Source organism: Bombina bombina, chromosome 7 (assembly GCF_027579735.1).
Source record: "Bombina bombina isolate aBomBom1 chromosome 7, aBomBom1.pri, whole genome shotgun sequence".
Classification (NCBI taxonomy): Eukaryota; Metazoa; Chordata; class Amphibia; order Anura; family Bombinatoridae; genus Bombina; species Bombina bombina.
This window is the reverse complement of record NC_069505.1, coordinates 404735142-404756048: the sequence shown is the minus strand read 5'-3', so window position 1 is coordinate 404756048 and position 20907 is coordinate 404735142. Positions and strand designations below refer to the sequence as shown.

General features: G+C 38.8%; 1 protein-coding gene across 1 annotated transcript in view; it reads left to right on the top strand.

Annotated features, from left to right (window-relative positions):
- ATP2B2 (ATPase plasma membrane Ca2+ transporting 2) overlaps positions 1 to 20907 on the top strand; it is a 403776-nt gene that overhangs the window by 278276 nt on the left and 104593 nt on the right. The gene's annotated exons all lie outside the window — the stretch shown is intronic.

Here is a 20907-nt window from a genome sequence, read left to right as displayed (position 1 = left end):
TGTACCCTTTGTATTCATTATCTGACCATATGTGTCCTGTGACTGTATACTGTACCCTTTGTATTCATTATCTGACCATATGTGTCCTGTGTCTGTATACTGTACCCTTTGTATTCATTATCTGACCATATGTGTCCTGTGACTGTATACTGTACCCTTTGTATTCATTATCAGACCATATGTGTCCTGTCACTGTATACTGTACCCTTTGTATTCATTATCTGACCATATGTGTCCTGTCACTGTATACTGTACCCTTTGTATTCATTATCTGACCATATGTGTCCTGTGACTGTATACTGTACCCTTTGTATTCATTATCAGACCATATGTGTCCTGTGACTGTATACTGTACCCTTTGTATTCATTATCTGACCATATGTGTCCTGTCACTGTATACTGTACCCTTTGTATTCATTATCAGACCATATGTGTCCTGTCACTGTATACTGTACCCTTTGTATTCATTATCTGACCATATGTGTCCTGTCACTGTATACTGTACCCTTTGTATTCATTATCTGACCATATGTGTCCTGTGTCTGTATACTGTACCCTTTGTATTCATTATCTGACCATATGTGTCCTGTCACTGTATACTGTACCCTTTGTACTCATTATCTGACCATATGTGTCCTGTCACTGTATACTGTACCCTTTGTATTCATTTTCTGACCATATGTGTCGTGTCACTGTATACTGTACCCTTTGTATTCATTATCAGACCATATGTGTCCTGTCACTGTATACTGTACCCTTTGTATTCATTATCTGACCATATGTGTCCTGTCACTGTATACTGTACCCTTTGTATTCATTATCTGACCATATGTGTCCTGTAACTGTATACTGTACCCTTTGTATTCATTATCTGACCATATGTGTCCTGTCACTGTATACTGTACCCCTTTGTATTCATTATCTGACCATATGTGTCCTGTCACTGTATACTGTACCCTTTGTATTCATTATCAGACCATATGTGTCCTGTCACTGTATACTGTACCCTTTGTATTCATTATCTGGCCATATGTGTCCTGTCACTGTATAATGTACCCTTTGTATTCATTATCTGACCATATGTGTCCTGTCACTGTATACTGTACCCTTTGTATTCATTATCTGACCATATGTGTCCTGTCACTGTATACTGTACCCTTTGTATTCATTATCTGACCATATGTGTCCTGTGTCTGTATACTGTACCCTTTGTATTCATTATCTGACCATATGTGTCCTGTGACTGTATACTGTACCCTTTGTATTCATTATCAGACCATATGTGCCCTGTCACTGTATACTGTACCCTTTGTATTCATTATCAGACCATATGTGTCCTGTCACTGTATACTGTACCCTTTGTATTCATTATCTGACCATATGTGTCCTGTCACTGTATACTGTACCCTTTGTATTCATTATCTGACCATATGTGTCCTGTCACTGTATACTGTACCCTTTGTATTCATTATCTGACCATATGTGTCCTGTCACTGTATACTGTACCCTTTGTATTCATTATCTGACCATATGTGTCCGGTCACTGTATACTGTACCCTTTGTATTCATTATCTGACCATATGTGTCCTGTCACTGTATACTGTACCCTTTGTATTCATTATCTGACCATATGTGTCCTGTCACTGTATACTGTACCCTTTGTATTCATTATCTGACCATATGTGTCCTGTCACTGTATACTGTACCCTTTGTATTCATTATCTGACCATATGTGTCCTGTCACTGTATACTGTACCCTTTGTATTCATTATCAGACCATATGTGTCCTGTCACTGTATACTGTACCCTTTGTATTCATTATCAGACCATATGTGTCCTGTCACTGTATACTGTACCCTTTGTATTCATTATCTGACCATATGTGTCCTGTGTCTGTATACTGTACCCTTTGTATTCATTATCTGACCATATGTGTCCTGTGTCTGTATACTGTACCCTTTGTATTTATTATCTGACCATATGTGTCCCTGTCACTGTATACTGTACCCTTTGTATTCATTATCAGACCATATGTGTCCTGTCACTGTATACTGTACCCTTTGTATTCATTATCTGACCATATGTGTCCTGTGACTGTATACTGTACCCTTTGTATTCATTATCTTACCATATGTGTCCTGTCACTGTATACTGTACCCTTTGTATTCATTATCAGACCATATGTGTCCTGTGTCTGTATACTGTACCCTTTGTATTCATTATCAGACCATATGTGTCCTGTCACTGTATACTGTACCCTTTGTATTCATTATTTGACCATATGTGTCCTGACACTGTATACTGTACCCTTTGTATTCATTATCAGACCAAATGTGTCCTGTCACTGTATACTGTACACTTTGTATTCATTATCAGACCATATGTGTCCTGTGACTGTATACTGTACCCTTTGTATTCATTATCAGACCATATGTGTCTTGTCACTGTATACTGTACCCTTTGTATTCATTATCTGACCATATGTGTCCTGTGTCTGTATACTGTACCCTTTGTATTCATTATCTGACCATATGTGTCCTGTCACTGTATACTGTACCCTTTGTATTCATTATCAGACCATATGTGCCTTGTCACTGTATACTGTACCCTTTGTATTCATTATCTGACCATATGTGTCCTGTCACTGTATACTGTACCCTTTGTATTCATTATCAGACCATATGTGTCCTGTGACTGTATACTGTACCCTTTGTATTCATTATCAGACCATATGAGTCCTGTGACTGTATACTGTACCCTTTGTATTCATTATCTGACCATATGTGTCCTGTCACTGTATACTGTACCCTTTGTATTCATTATCTGACCATATGTGTCCTGTGTCTGTATACTGTACCCTTTGTATTCATTATCTGACCATATGTGTCCTGTCACTGTATACTGTACCCTTTGTATTCATTATATGACCATATGTGTCCTGTCACTGTATACTGTACCCTTTGTATTCATTATCTGACCATATGTGTCCTGTCACTGTATACTGTACCCTTTGTATTCATTATCTGACCATATATGTCATGTGACTGTATACTGTACCCTTTGTATTCATTATCTGACCATATGTGTCATGTGACTGTATACTCTACCCTTTGTATTCATTATCTGACCATATGTGTCCTGTCACTGTATACTGTACCCTTTGTATTCATTATCTGACCATATGTGTCCTGTCACTGTATACTGTAGCCTTTGTATTCATTATCTGACCATATGTGCCCTGTGACTGTATACTGTACCCTTTGTATTCATTATCAGACCATATGTGTCCTGTCACTGTATACTGTACCCTTTGTATTCATTATCTGACCATATGTGTCCTGTGTCTGTATACTGTACCCTTTGTATTCATTATCAGACCATATGTGTCCTGTCACTGTATACTGTACCCTTTGTATTCATTATCTGACCATATGTGTCCTGTGTCTGTATACTGTACCCTTTGTATTCATTATCAGAGTAATTTGTACTACAGAGTAATTTGTACTACACAGATGTGCTGTTGTTTTATCACAGACAGCTTTTATTTTATATATGTATTTATTTCCCTCTGAGGAGTGTTAAGGATTTGTTCTGCCCTATGTCCTGTAGAGGGATAAAAAGTGCATTAATAAAAAAGAAAAAGAAAGTGCTTTAGTGTTTTTTTAAACTGCAAGATCAGCGCCATATACTTATACAAGATCAGTGCCATATACTTATACAAGATCAGCGCCATATACTTATACAAGATCAGCGCCATATACTTATACAAGATCAGTGCCATATACTCATACAAGATCAGCACCATATACTCATACAAGATCAGCGCCATATACTTATACAAGATCAGCACCATATACTTATACAAGATCAGCACCATATACCCATACAAGATCAGCACCATATACTCATACAAGATCAGCGCCATATACTTATGAAAGATCAGCGCCATATACTCATACAAGATCAGCACCATATACTCATACAAGATCAGCACCATATACTCATACAAGATCAGCGCCATATACTCATACAAGATCAGCACCATATACTCATACAAGATCAGCGCCATATACTCATACAAGATCAGCCACATATACTCATACAAGATCAGCGCCATATACCCATACAAGTTCAGCGCTATATACTCATACAAGATCAGCGCCATATACTCATACAAGATAAGCGCCATATACTCATACAAGATTAGCGCCATATACTCATACAAGATCAGCACCATATACTCATACAAGATCAGCGCCATATACTCATACAAGATCAGCACCATATACTCATACAAGATCAGCGCCATATACTCATACAAGATCAGCACCATATACTCATACAAGATCAGCGCCATATACTCATACAAGATCAGCGCGATATACTCATACAAGATCAGCACCATATACTCATACAAGATCAGCGCCATATACTCATACAAGATCAGCACCATATACTCATACAAGATCAGCACCATATACTCATACAAGATCAGCGCCATATACTCATACAAGATCAGCACCATATACTCTTATTGCAATTATATAGGCGCAGATTTATCAAAGAATGGGCAGACAGGGACGTACATCTTCACCACTTTCCGTCTGCAATAGCATTCAGCGGGCAGCAATACGCAGCCGCATTTAACATTGCAAACTACACGTTGAACCCCTGCTCACACGCAGCTAATCACGTGCAAGCAGGGACTGTAAATCTCCCCAGTAAGAAAATTCCAGGAGGATTGAGATTTGCCACTTAACAATTGTCGTAATAGGTAAAGCAGCAGCGTTCTGAATTTTTTTTCCAATTTACTTCTATTATCAAATTGTCTTTGTTTTCTGGGTATCCTTTGTTGAAAAGCAGGGATGTAAGCTCAGGGGCATTCACATGGCTGCAGCAGTTTTGCAACAATGTAATACATTAGCAAGAGCACTAGATGGCAGCACTATTTCCTGTCATGTAGTACTAATTTAATACATTAGCAAGAGCACTAGATGGCAGCACTATTTCCTGGCATGTAGTACTAATGTAATACATTAGCAAGAGCACTAGATGGCAGCACTATTTCCTGTCATGTAGTACTAATGTTATACATTAGTAAGAGCACTAGATGGCAGCACTATTTCCTGTCATGTAGTACTAATGTTATACATTAGCAAGAGCACTAGATGACAGCACTATTTCCTGTCATGTAGTACTAATGTTATACATTAGCAAGAGCACTAGAGGGCAGCACTATTTCCTGTCATGTAGTACTAATGTTATACATTAGCAAGAGCACTAGATGGCAGCACTATTTCCTGTCATGTAGTACTAATGTTATACATTAGCAAGAGCACTAGATGGCAGCACTATCTCCTATCATGTAGTACTAATGTTATACATTAGCAAGAGCACTAGATGGCAGCACTATTTCCTGTCATGTCGTACTAATGTTATACATTAGCAAGAGCACTAGATGGCAGCACTATTTCCTGTCATGTAGTACTAATGTTATACATTAGCAAGAGCACTAGATGGCAGCACTATTTCCTGTCATGTAGTACTAATGTTATACATTAGCAAGAGCACTAGATGGCAGCACTATTTTCTGTCATGTAGTACTAATGTTATACATTAGCAAGAGCACTATATGGCAGCACTATTTCCTGTCATGTAATACTAATGTTATACATTAGCAAGAGCACTAGATGGCAGCACTATTTTTTGTCATGTAGTACTAATGTTATACATTAGCAAGAGCACTAGATGGCAGCGCTATTTCCTGTCATGTAGTACTAATGTAATACATTAGCAAGAGCGCTAGATGGCAGCACTGTGTCCTGTCATGTAGTACTAATGTTATACATTAGCAAGAGCACTAGATGGCAGCACTATTTTCTGTCATGTAGTACTAATGTTATACATTAGCAAGAGCACTATATGGCGGCACTATTTCCTGTCATGTAGTACTAATGTTATACATTAGCAAGAGCACTAGATGGCAGCACTATTTCCTGTCATGTAGTACTAATGTTATACATTAGCAAGAGCACTAGATGGCAGCACTATTTCCTGTCATGTAGTACTAATGTTATACATTAGCAAGAGCACTAGGTGGCAGCACTATTTCCTGTCATGTAGTGCTATTGTTATACATTAGCACGAGCACTAGATGGCAGCACTATTTCCTGTCATGTAGTACTAATGTTATACATTAGCAAGAGCACTAGATGGCAGCACTATTTCCTGTCATGTAGTACTGATGTTATACATTAGCAAGAGCACTAGATGGCAGCATTATTTTCTGTCATGTGTTACTAATGTTATACATTGGCAAGAGCACTAGATGGCAGCACTATTTCCTGACATGTAGTACTAATGTTATACATTAGCAAGAGCACTAGATGGCAGCACTATTTCCTGTCACGTAGTACTAATGTTATGCATTAGCAAGAGCAATAGATGGCAGCACTATTTCCTGTCATGTAGTACTAATGTTATACATTAGCAAGATCACTAGATGGCAGCACTATTTCCTGTCATGTAGTACTAATGTTATACATTAGCAAGAGCACTAGATGGCAGCACTATTTCCTGTCATGTAGTACTAATGTTATACATTAGTAAGAGCACTAGATGGCAGCACTATTTCCTGTCATGTAGTACTAATGTTATACATTAGCAAGAGCACTAGATGACAGCACTATTTCCTGTCATGTAGTACTAATGTTATACATTAGCAAGAGCACTAGAGGGCAGCACTATTTCCTGTCATGTAGTACTAATGTTATACATTAGCAAGAGCACTAGATGGCAGCACTATTTCCTGTCATGTAGTACTAATGTTATACATTAGCAAGAGCACTAGATGGCAGCACTATCTCCTATCATGTAGTACTAATGTTATACATTAGCAAGAGCACTAGATGGCAGCACTATTTCCTGTCATGTAGTACTAATGTTATACATTAGCAAGAGCACTAGATGGCAGCACTATTTTCTGTCATGTAGTACTAATGTTATACATTAGCAAGAGCACTATATGGCAGCACTATTTCCTGTCATGTAATACTAATGTTATACATTAGCAAGAGCACTAGATGGCAGCACTATTTTTTGTCATGTAGTACTAATGTTATACATTAGCAAGAGCACTAGATGGCAGCACTATTTCCTGTCATGTAGTACTAATGTTATACATTAGCAAGAGCACTAGGTGGCAGCACTATTTCCTGTCATGTAGTGCTATTGTTATACATTAGCACGAGCACTAGATGGCAGCACTATTTCCTGTCATGTAGTACTGATGTTATACATTAGCAAGAGCACTAGATGGCAGCATTATTTTCTGTCATGTGTTACTAATGTTATACATTGGCAAGAGCACTAGATGGCAGCACTATTTCCTGACATGTAGTACTAATGTTATACATTAGCAAGAGCACTAGATGGCAGCACTATTTCCTGTCATGTAGTACTAATGTTATACATTAGCAAGAGCAATAGATGGCAGCACTATTTCCTGTCATGTAGTACTAATGTTATACATTAGCAAGATCACTAGATGGCAGCACTATTTCCTGTCATGTAGTACTAATGTTATACATTAGCAAGAGCACTAGATGGCAGCACTATTTCCTGTCATGTAGTACTAATGTTATACATTAGCAAGAGCACTAGATGGCAGCACTATTTCCTGTCATGTAGTACTAATGTTATACATTAGCAAGAGCACTAGATGGCAGCACTATTTCCTGTCATGTAGTACTAATATTATACATTAGCAAGAGCACTAGATGGCAGCACTTCTTCCTGTCATGTAGTGCTACAGACACGTGCACGCTACCGATCTAGATATCTCTTCAACAAAGAATAACATGAGAAGGAACTACATTTGATAAAAGAAGTAATTTGGAACCTTTTTACAGGTATTTGCTCTGTCTGAATCACACAAGGAACATTTATGCACGTCACTTTAGTTTGGCGACACTTCTTATTGTTTGGATTGTTTTGAAATCATTTTTAAAAAGGCCAAAAAGAAAAATCTGTTTTCAAATTGCTACAATTTGCCTAAACCAGCTGTTTGGATTTTCAGCATTTGCAGCTTACAGAATTAGTTTTTTTAGTCTCTTTAGAGAGTGTTGGAGAGCACCATTGTTAAACGAAAACAAAACATGTTTAAAGGGACATAAAAACCATATTTTTTTTATTTCATGAGTCAGATAGAACATACCATTTTAAATAACTTTCAATTTACTTCTACTATCTAATTTTCTTCATTCTTTTGGTATTATTTGTTGAATGAGCAGCAATGCACTATTGGGAGCTAGCTGAAAGTCAATCAGAAAAGGCATATAAGTGCAGCCACCAATCGGCAGACTTCTGAGCCTACCTAGGAATACCTTTCAACAATGGATACAAAGAGAACAAACAATTAGATAATAGAAATAGATAGAATTGTTATTTAATATTGCATGTTCTATCTGAATCAGGAAAAAAAAAACATTGTGTTTCATGTCCCTTTAATGTCCTTTTAAAATGTATTGGAATGGGGTCCTGTATGGTTAAAGGGACATAATTCCCATATGCTAAATGATTTGAAAGTGATGCAGCATAACTGTAAAAAGGTGACAAGAAAATATCACCTGAAATGTATTTAGCTACTGTGAAGTTATTCGTCAGCTGCAGTTTGAAGGAAGAAAAACAGCAGCCAATCAGCTTCATCAATGCTGATGTCAACTTTGCTCTACTGTAGTGAAATCTCATGAGATTTCATAGTAAATTCCTTAAAGTGAGTAGGGCAAAAACACAAATGTACCTGCACTTGCCAGATACACGCTCCTTTGCAAGTCCCAGGACTAGTATCCTGATTGGCTGCTTAAACTTCCTTTACAATGGGACGTGGCTACTGAGGAAATGTTAAGGTAAAATATCAACCTTTCTTACATAGAAATGTGCAGGTAGTCAGCCTTTTACAATTTTGTTGCATCACTTTCAAGTGCTTCAACATTTGGATATCATATCCCTTTAAGAGCAATTCAACTAATGTACAAAGGTCTAGAGTGCATTCCACACTGTGAACAATCATTAAAATAATTACAATTATCTGTAAGTGCAACACATTTTCTACAAGTGCTGGAAAATCTGTGGGGGTGAGAGACAGTTCATATGTGGGCTTTGCTCACTCCTGTGGATAAAGCATTTTTTAGATACATTTTATTCATTGTAGAGAAATGATGTTTCATCTGCAATGCTCCTTCTAACACATATTCCCACCTGACTTTCCACTGACTGAGCTATAAAATAACTGACATGCATTTACTGCTTTAAAGTGAAAGTCAATCCTAGCGTTGTACAAACGCTAGGATTGACTATTGAAACAAATAAAGGGGACTTTCATTCATGCACCCCATGGCTTAAAATATGTTTTGCTAAAAGGTGACATTTTTACCTCTTAGCCAATAGCTGTGCGGTAAATCCGGCTCCCATGGGCGCCAAGCCGGGCTGCTGTAGCAGTTAAAAACGGGGCTCTGAAAAGTGGGAAAAATAAAGAGGGCGACTCCTAGTGCAAATCAGTAAGTTATATTAGACCCACTAGCTGTTCGCAACAGATGGATACTCACAAGGTGTAAAGCACACTATAGTGCAATTGAAGCATGCTGGGTATATTGTAGTGGCCCAGCGCACATCAAGACCAAGGTTGTTTTCTGCTCCAAACTCTTTTTGGCAATAAATGATGAAAAGGAGACTCTAGTATAAAAGATTACTTTATAATCAAAGTATTAAAAACAGTTTACAGATAAAATAACAAATATCATCAGTATAACACGCTACGCGTTTCTCAGTGCTAACCACGCTGTTTCCTCAGGCAGGTAATACTGATATGTGACTGAAGTCTTCTATTTATGTAATAAATCAGTCACATATCAGTATTACCTGCCAGAGGAAACAGCGTGGTTAGAGCTGAGAAACGCGTAGCGTGTTATACTGATGATATTTGTTATTTTATCTGTAAACTGTTTTTAATACTTTGATTATAAAGTAATCTTTTATACTGGAGTCTCCTTTTCATCATTTATTGCCAAAAAGAGTTTGGCTGATTGGAACAGCCAATAGAATGCAAGCTCAATCCTATTGGCTGATTGGATCAACCAATAGAATGCAAGCTTAATCCTATTGGCTGATTGCATCAGCCAATAGGATTTTTTCAACCTTAATTTCCGATTGGCTGATAGAATTCTATCAGCCAATCGGAATTGAAGGGACGTCATCTTGGATGACGTCACTTAAAGGTACTGTCATTTAGTCGTCGGATTAAGACAGAAGAGGATGCTCCGCGTCAGATGTCTTGAAGATGGACCCGCTCCGGATGGATGAAGATAGAAGATGCCGTCTGGATGAAGACTTCTGCCCGTCTGGAGGACCTCTTCTTCCCGGCTTGGATGAAGACTTCTGCCCATCTGGAGGACCACTTCTGCCCGGTTGGGTGAAGACGTCTCAAGGTAGGGTGATCTTCAAGGGGTTAGTGTTTTATTAAGGGGGGATTGGGTGGGTTTTAGACTAGGGTTGGGTGTGTGGGTGGTGGGTTTTAATGTTGGGGGGTATTGTATTTTTTTTTTACAGGTAAAAGAGCTGATTACTTTGGGGCAATGCCCCGCAAAAAGCCCTTTTAAGGGCTATTTGTAATTTAGTATAGGGTAGGGATTTTTATTATTTTGGGGGGCTTTTTTATTTTATTAGGGGGATTAGATGAGGTGTAATTAGTTTAAAAAACTTGTAATTATTTTATTATTTTCTGTAATTTAGTGTTTGTTTGTTTTTTGTTCTTTAGTTTATTTTATTAAATTGTAATTAATTTAATTTAATGTAGGGAATTAATTTAAATATAGTGTAGTGTTAGGTGTAATTGTAACATAGGTTAGGATTTATTTTACAGGTATATTTGTCTTTATTTTAACTAGGAAGTTATTCAATAGTTAATAACTATTTAATAACTATTGTACCTAGTTTAAATATATACAAAGTTGCCTGCAAAATAAAAATAAACCCTTAACTAGCTACAATGTAACTATTAGTTATATTGTAGGTAGCTTATGGTTTATTTTATAGGTAAGTATTTAGTTTTAAATAGGAATAATTTAGTGAATTGTAGTAATTTTATTTTGATGTATTTAAATTATATTTCTCCAACATAGGTGTGTCCGGTCCACGGCGTCATCCTTACTTGTGGGATATTCTCTTCCCCAACAGGAAATGGCAAAGAGCCCAGCAAAGCTGGTCACATGATCCCTCCTAGGCTCCGCCTTCCCCAGTCATTCTCTTTGCCGTTGTACAGGCAACATCTCCACGGAGATGGCTTAGAGTTTTTTTGGTGTTTAACTGTAGTTTTTATTATTCAATCAAGAGTTTGTTATTTTAAAATAGTGCTGGTATGTACTATTTACTCTGAAACAGAAAAGAGATGAAGATTTCTGTTTGTAAGAGGAAAATTATTTTATCAACCGTTACTAAAATCGATGGCTGTTTCCACACAGGACTGTTGAGAGGAATTAACTTCAGTTGGGGGAAACAGTGAGCAGACTTTTGCTGCTTGAGGTATGACACATTTCTAACAAGACGATGTAATGCTGGAAGCTGTCATTTTCCCTATGGGATCCGGTAAGCCATTTTTATTACATAAGAAAAAAAGGGCTTCACAAGGGCTTTTAAGACTGTAGACATTTTCTGGGCTAAAACGATTGATATATAAGCATATTTTATACTTCATAGCTTTGAGGAATTATTTTATTCTTGGAAATTATGTAAAATAACCGGCAGGCACTGTATTGGACACCTTATTCTCTAGGGGCTTTCCCTAATCATAGGCAGAGCCTCATTTTCGCGCCTCTATTGCGCACTTGTTTTTGGGAAGCATGACATGCAGATGCATGTGTGAGGAGCTCTGATACATAGAAAAGACTTTCTGAAGGCGTCATTTGGTATCGTATTCCCCTTTGGGCTTGGTTGGGTCTCAGCAAAGCAGATACCAGGGACTGTAAAGGGGTTAATTATAAAAACGGCTCCGGTTCCGTTATTTTAAGAGTTAAAGCTTTCAAATTTGGTGTGCAATACTTTTAAGGCTTTAAGACACTGTGGTGAAATTTTGGTGAATTTTGAACAATTCCTTCATACTTTTTCACATTTGCAGTAATAAAGTGTGTTCAGTTTAAAATTTAAAGTGACAGTAACGGTTTTATTTTAAAACGTTTTTTGTACTTTGTTATCAAGTTTATGCCTGTTTAACATGTCTGAACTACCAGATAGACTGTGTTCTGTATGTGGGGAAGCCAAGGTTCCTTCTCATTTAAATAGATGTGATTTATGTGACACAAAATTTAGAGAAAATGATGCCCAAGATGATTCCTCAAGTGAGGGGAGTAAGCATGGTACTGCATCATCCCCTCCTTCGTCTACACCAGTCTTGCCCACACAGGAGGCCCCTAGTACATCTAGTGCACCAATACTCCTTACTATGCAACAATTAACGGCTGTAATGGATAATTCTATCAAAAACATTTTAGCCAAAATGCCCACTTATCAGCGAAAGCGCGACTGCTCTGTTTTAGAAAATACTGAAGAGCATGAGGACGCTGATGATATTGGTTCTGAAGTGCCCCTACACCAGTCTGAGGGGGCCAGGGAGGTTTTATCTGAGGGAGAAATTTCAGATTCAGGGAAAATTTCTCAACAAGCTGAACCTGATGTGATTACATTTAAATTTAAATTGGAACATCTCCGCGCCCTGCTTAAGGAGGTGTTATCTACTCTGGATGATTGTGAGAATTTGGTCATTCCAGAGAAATTATGTAAAATGGACAAGTTCCTAGAGGTCCCGGGGCCCCCCGAAGCTTTTCCTATACCCAAGCGGGTGGCGGACATTGTAAATAAAGAATGGGAAAGGCCCGGCATACCTTTCGTCCCTCCCCCTATATTTAAGAAATTGTTTCCTATGGTCGACCCCAGAAAGGACTTATGGCAGACAGTCCCCAAGGTCGAGGGGGCGGTTTCTACTCTAAACAAACGCACCACTATACCCATAGAAGATAGTTGTGCTTTCAAAGATCCTATGGATAAAAAATTAGAGGGTTTGCTTAAAAAGATGTTTGTTCAGCAAGGTTACCTTCTACAACCAATTTCATGCATTGTTCCTGTCACTACAGCAGCGTGTTTCTGGTTCGATGAACTAGAAAAGGCGCTCAATAAAGATTCTTCTTATGAGGAGATTTTGGACAGAATTCATGCTCTCAAATTGGCTAACTCTTTCACCCTAGACGCCACTTTGCAATTGGCTAGATTAGCGGCGAAAAATTCTGGGTTTGCTATTGTGGCGCGCAGAGCGCTTTGGCTAAAATCTTGGTCAGCGGATGCGTCTTCCAAGAACAAATTGCTTAACATTCCTTTCAAGGGGAAAACGCTGTTTGGCCCTGACTTGAAAGAGATTATTTCTGATATCACTGGGGGCAAGGGCCACGCCCTTCCTCAGGATAGGTCTTTCAAGGCCAAAAATAAACCTAATTTTCGTCCCTTTCGCAGAAACGGACCAGCCCCAAGTGCTACGTCCTCTAAGCAAGAGGGTAATACTTCTCAAGCCAAGCCAGCCTGGAGGCCAATGCAAGGCTGGAACAAAGGTAAGCAGGCCAAGAAACCTGCCACTGCTACCAAGACAGCATGAGATGTTGGCCCCCGATCCGGGACCGGATCTGGTGGGGGGCAGACTCTCTCTCTTCGCTCAGGCTTGGGCAAGAGATGTTCTGGATCCTTGGGCGCTAGAAATAGTCTCCCAAGGTTATCTTCTGGAATTCAAGGGGCTTCCCCCAAGGGGGAGGTTCCACAGGTCTCAATTGTCTTCAGACCACATAAAAAAACAGGCATTCTTACATTGTGTAGAAGACCTGTTAAAAATGGGAGTGATTCATCCTGTTCCATTAGGAGAACAAGGGATGGGGTTCTACTCCAATCTGTTCGTAGTTCCCAAAAAAGAGGGAACATTCAGACCAATCTTAGATCTCAAGATCCTAAACAAGTTTCTCAAGGTTCCATCGTTCAAAATGGAAACCATTCGAACAATTCTTCCTTCCATCCAGGAAGGTCAATTCATGACCACGGTGGATTTAAAGGATGCGTATCTACATATTCCTATCCACAAGGAACATCATCGGTTCCTAAGGTTCGCATTTCTGGACAAGCATTACCAGTTTGTGGCACTTCCGTTCGGATTAGCCACTGCTCCAAGAATTTTCACAAAGGTACTAGGGTCCCTTCTAGCGGTGCTAAGACCAAGGGGCATTGCAGTAGTACCTTACTTGGACGACATACTGATTCAAGCGTCGTCCCTTCCACAAGCAAAGGCTCACACGGACATTGTCCTGGCCTTTCTCAGATCTCACGGGTGGAAAGTGAACGTAGAAAAAAGTTCTCTATCTCCGTCAACAAGGGTTCCCTTCTTGGGAACAATAATAGACTCCTTAGAAATGAGGATTTTTCTGACAGAGGCCAGAAAATCAAAACTTCTAAACTCTTGTCAAATACTTCATTCTGTTCCTCTTCCTTCCATAGCGCAGTGCATGGAAGTAATAGGTTTGATGGTAGCGGCAATGGACATAGTTCCTTTTGCGCGAATTCATCTAAGACCATTACAACTGTGCATGCTCAGTCAGTGGAATGGGGATTATACAGACTTGTCTCCGACGATACAAGTAGATCAGAGGACCAGAGATTCACTCCGTTGGTGGCTGTCCCTGGACAACCTGTCACAGGGGATGAGCTTCCGCAGACCAGAGTGGGTCATTGTCACGACCGACGCCAGTCTGGTGGGCTGGGGCGCGGTCTGGGGACCCCTGAAAGCTCAGGGTCTTTGGTCTCGGGAAGAATCTCTTCTCCCGATAAATATTCTGGAACTGAGAGCGATTTTCAATGCTCTCAAGGCTTGGCCTCAGCTAGCAAAGGCCAAATTCATACGGTTTCAATCAGACAACATGACGACTGTTGCGTACATCAACCATCAGTGGGGAACGAGGAGTTCCCTGGCGATGGAAGAAGTGACCAAAATCATTCAATGGGCGGAGACTCACTCCTGCCACTTGTCTGCAATCCACATCCCAGGAGTGGAAAATTGGGAAGCGGATTTTCTGAGTCGTCAGACATTTCATCCGGGGGAGTGGGAACTCCATCCGGAAATCTTTGCCCAAATTACTCAATTGTGGGGCATTCCAGACATGGATCTGATGGCCTCTCGTCAGAACTTCAAGGTTCCTTGCTACGGGTCCAGATCCAGGGATCCCAAGGCGACTCTAGTAGATGCACTAGTAGCACCTTGGACCTTCAAACTAGCTTATGTATTCCCGCCGTTTCCTCTCATCCCCAGGCTGGTAGCCAGGATCAATCAGGAGAGGGCATCGGTGATCTTGATAGCTCCTGCGTGGCCACGCAGGACTTGGTATGCAGACCTGGTGAATATGTCATCGGCTCCACCATGGAAGCTACCTTTGAGACGAGACCTTCTTGTTCAAGGTCCGTTCGTACACCCGAATCTGGTCTCACTCCAACTGACTGCTTGGAGATTGAACGCTTGATCTTATCAAAGCGAGGGTTCTCAGATTCTGTCATTGATACTCTTGTTCAGGCCAGAAAGCCTGTAACTAGAAAAATCTACCACAAAATATGGAAAAAATATATCTGTTGGTGTGAATCTAAAGGATTCCCTTGGGACAAGATAAAAATTCCTAAGATTCTATCCTTTCTTCAAGAAGGTTTGGAGAAAGGATTATCTGCAAGTTCTTTGAAGGGACAGATTTCTGCCTTGTCTGTGTTACTTCACAAAAAGCTGGCAGCTGTGCCAGATGTTCAAGCCTTTGTTCAGGCTCTGGTTAGAATCAAGCCTGTTTACAAATCTTTGACTCCTCCTTGGAGTCTCAATTTAGTTCTTTCAGTTCTTCAGGGGGTTCCGTTTGAACCCTTACATTCCGTTGATATTAAGTTATTATCTTGGAAAGTTTTGTTTTTGGTTGCAATTTCTTCTGCTAGAAGAGTTTCAGAATTATCTGCTCTGCAGTGTTCTCCTCCTTATCTGGTGTTCCATGCAGATAAGGTGGTTTTGCGTACTAAACCTGGTTTTCTTCCGAAAGTTGTTTCTAACAAAAACATTAACCAGGAGATAGTCGTGCCTTCTTTGTGTCCGAATCCAGTTTCAAAGAAGGAACGTTTGTTGCACAATTTGGATGTAGTTCGTGCTCTAAAATTCTATTTAGATGCTACAAAGGATTTTAGACAAACATCTTCCTTGTTTGTTGTTTATTCTGGTAAAAGGAGAGGTCAAAAAGCAACTTCTACCTCTCTCTCTTTTTGGCTTAAAAGCATCATCAGATTGGCTTACGAGACTGCCGGACGGCAGCCTCCTGAAAGAATCACAGCCCATTCTACTAGGGCTGTGGCTTCCACATGGGCCTTCAAGAACGAGGCTTCTGTTGATCAGATATGTAAGGCAGCGACTTGGTCTTCACTGCACACTTTTACTAAATTTTACAAATTTGATACTTTTGCTTCTTCTGAGGCTATTTTTGGGAGAAAGGTTTTGCAAGCCGTGGTGCCTTCCATCTAGGTGACCTGATTTGCTCCCTCCCTTCATCCGTGTCCTAAAGCTTTGGTATTGGTTCCCACAAGTAAGGATGACGCCGTGGACCGGACACACCTATGTTGGAGAAAACAGAATTTATGTTTACCTGATAAATTACTTTCTCCAACGGTGTGTCCGGTCCACGGCCCGCCCTGGTTTTTTTAATCAGGTCTGATAATTTATTTTCTTTAACTACAGTCACCACGGTATCATATGATTTCTCCTATGCAAATATTCCTCCTTTACGTCGGTCGAATGACTGGGGAAGGCGGAGCCTAGGAGGGATCATGTGACCAGCTTTGCTGGGCTCTTTGCCATTTCCTGTTGGGGAAGAGAATATCCCACAAGTAAGGATGACGCCGTGGACCGGACACACCATTGGAGAAAGTAATTTATCAGGTAAACATAAATTGTGTTTTAAGTTGGGGGGTTAGGGTTAAACTTATGTTTAGGGGTTAATACATTTAATATAGTGGCGGCGACGTTGGGGGCGGGAGATTAGGGGTTAATAAATGTAGGTAGGTGTCGGCGATGTTAGGGACGCAGATTAGGGGTTAATAATATTTAACTAGTGTTTGCGATGCAGGAGTACGGCGGTTTAGGGGTTAATATATTTATTATAGTGGCGGCAATCTCCGGTTCGGCAGATTAGGGGTTAAACATTTTTATTTAGTGTTTGTGATGTGGGGGTTAATAGGTAGTTTATGGGTGTTAGTGTACTTTTTAGCACTTTAGTTAAGAGTTTTATGTTACGGCGTTAGCCCATAAAACTCTTAACTACTGACTTTTAAGTGCGGTAGGAGTCTTGACAGGAGAGGGTATACCGCTCACTTTTTCCAAGACTCGTAATACCGGCGTTAGGCAAATCCCATTGAAAATATTGGTGTAAGTGGATTTGCAGTATGTTCGAGATTCGCGGAAAAAAAGTGAGCAGTACACTTGTACCTGCAAGACTCGTAATACCAGCGTAAGGAAAAAAGCAGCGTTGGGACCTCTGAACGCTGCTTTTTAAGGCTAACATAAAACTCGTAATCTAGGTGTTAGTTTCTTCTTTAGATGTCTGATTTCTATGTGCCCATAATGCAGCTCCTTTCCAAATCACTGGTGTGATCTCTGTGATAGATAGCAGGAATCAAAGAGGTAATCTGTAGATACAGAAAGGGTCGAGGGCAAAAGAGGGCACAGACGATCTAAGTGCAGATTACAACAGTTCCAATGTATTATAAAAAGATTAAAAAGATGTACACTTACAAGATGCACCCTCAAACATATGGGGTATTTTTACAGCATGGGTATTACAGTTGTCCACAAACAACGATGTGCTGACAGTGTAGATGTCCCTTTAAATCCGATTTTATCAAACATTTAACAGGTACGCTCATGTCTATTCTGACGCAGCATACCTAGTTTTCAATCCACCACCCTTGAGGCCGCGGATGCCATAGAACTCAATGGGAGTCTGAAAACGCAGAAAGCTTATGTACGATGCTGCAAGAGAATAAAGTATATTACATAATAAAAGTAAATTAGAAAACTTTATTAAAATTGTATACCCTTTCTAAATCAAACAATATTATTGCTCCACATTTGGTGCACTAGTAGATGGGATAAAAATGAAAAATACATTACTACTTATGGATTATGTTACAAATTTGTCTCTCATTAAAAAAGCCAGGGGACAATATTATTTCTCTAAATAAAAAAAGTTTTGCGCCAAACTTGTTGCACTAACAAATATAAAGATAAAAATGATATAAATACAAAACATAATATAGCTAACTTCCTTTTTATTTTTTTGGGAAAAATCTATGTGCACCAAGTTTAAGCCATGTAATACAAGTCCCAAACTCCACTTCGCCCCAAATTTGACGCAACACTTTTCGCACCAATTATGACGTAAGCTCCTAAAGATCCCACACACTAGTGAATTTTTCCACCACTTTTGATTGGAATATGCATAATCACATGATTTATGACGTCAGCCAATCTGATTCAAATATACATTTTATACTATCACTAACTAATCAAATTGCTTGATACTTGTGTCATTGATCACTCATCAGAACTTATAAGTGCCATTTGTTACATTGTGTATTATACTTTGAAAGTATGTATATGTGAAATTAGTATTAAAGGGATAGGAAAGTCAAATTTAAACTTGCATGATTCAGATAGGGCAGGTCATTTTGAGACACTTTTAAATTCACTTCTATTTTCAAATGTGCTTCGTTCTCTTAGTATCCCTTGTTAAAAAATGAATATGCACATATCATACACTAGTGGGAGCTGCTGCTAATTGGTGCCTGCACACATTTGTCTCTTGTGATTGGCTAAATAGATATTTTCATCTTCCTGTCAGTAGGCAATGCTGTCCCTTCAGCAATGGATAACAAGAGAATGAAGAAAATTTGATAATAGAATTAAATTGGAAAGTTGTTTAAAATTATATGTTCTATCTGAATCATAAAAGAACATTTTGGGTTTTACTATCCCTTTAAAGATAAACATTGATGCTGACATTAGGACACACAGTGTAATGTTTTAGACAATGATTTTAAAATCCAAATTGATGTTTGATTCAATATAATGAGTCAAAGGGATAGCCCACCTAACATTAAACTGCCATGATTCAGATACAGCAGAAATTAAAATCACCTCTTTACTGTCACGCTATTTTCAGTGTATTTCTTCCTTCTCTTGAATTTCTTTTTTCAGTAAGAAATGTCATCTTATATGCCAGCCCATTTTATAACAACTGTGTAGAGGTGGTTTTTAAAACTAGATTGCAATCAGGAGGGGTTACACAGGTACAGAGAGAAAAATGGCCAAGCTATTAAAATATCCATTGATTGCAAATAAATACATATGATACCCTGATTACATGTTATATTTGCAATTATTTCAGCTCAGAATAATAATAAATTTACACTATATAAATATAGTGGTATAAATAATAATAATAAAATAATAACTAGTATTTATATAGCGCTTTTCTCCCAGTGGGACTCAAAGCGCTTTTTCAGCGCTCACTCTTGGAATTAACCAAATCGGCAGCTGAATAGTAATAGTTTTTAAACACCGAGATATGAAAGACAACATTGTTTAGAACAAAAAAATGAATTTAGGTACATGTAAATATGTTTGCAAAAGATTTCTGACATAACACACGTAAATACTGTATATCCACACAAGTATGTGCAAAGATATATGTACAAATTCTAGCATTAATAATCATTTATAAAAAAAAAACATGAGATAAAAACATATCATGACGTATAGAAATACAAATACACATTAATTTATGTGAAAGTATCATATACAGGTATACCCCACTCATACAGCGGGTTAGGGACCGGAGCCCCGCTGTAAAATGAAACAAGGCAGTTTTAGCTTTCTTTCCACTTGCCAGTATGTTTAAAAACTTGAAAACATGTTTGAACTAGCATATATTAGGGGTGCAATAGGGCTAAGTTTAGTTTAACACTAGCACAGCACAGAATTCAATAAATACTGTACTTGTAAAATAGTGACAATTACTGTAGTAAAATTTGCCAGACTATAACACTGAGACACAGATTGCACTGTAAAGCTGTAAACAGAGTGAACTGCGCATAACAAAATGGTGCCAGTCACTTTTCTCGCAAACTCACAATGATTCCAGCACTATTTCATAATCCTTGGAGGTTGAACTTCAGCTCCACAAAGCGCTGTATTAGCGAATCGTTGTAAAGTGAAGCGCTGTAAAGTGAGGTATACCTGTAACAGATTTTTTTTTTATAACAAATAAATAGAAAAATAACTTTCTATGAGATATTGTTTGTTGAGGTATAAATCTATCTATTTCTTGGACATTAACAGATGAAAAATAAAAGATTAGCTTTAGAGAAATGTGCTTGTTTATGGGCAGTAATGAAATGGTATAAATAAAGTTGGGAAAAACCCAAATAACTGCGACATTGATGACTGTTAGTTAACAACAGTTCGATGCTCATCGTGCCGTACTTATCGCACGTGTGTTTGACGTATTTTTTTATAAATAAGGGCATCGTATGTGGATCCGCGTCAGTGATGTCTAGCGAGCAATTTGACGCTTTGATAAATATCCCCCTATGTCTCTACATACATACGTATATCTTAATTTATGCATAGAGCTGGATGTAAAAAAGGACAGACAATATAAAATGTGGCAGTACTTTAAATGAATGGGACAAAAGGGATTTTATCTGAGCTGCTGTAAAACTGTTTCAGTAAAAATGACAGACATAGAATGACTT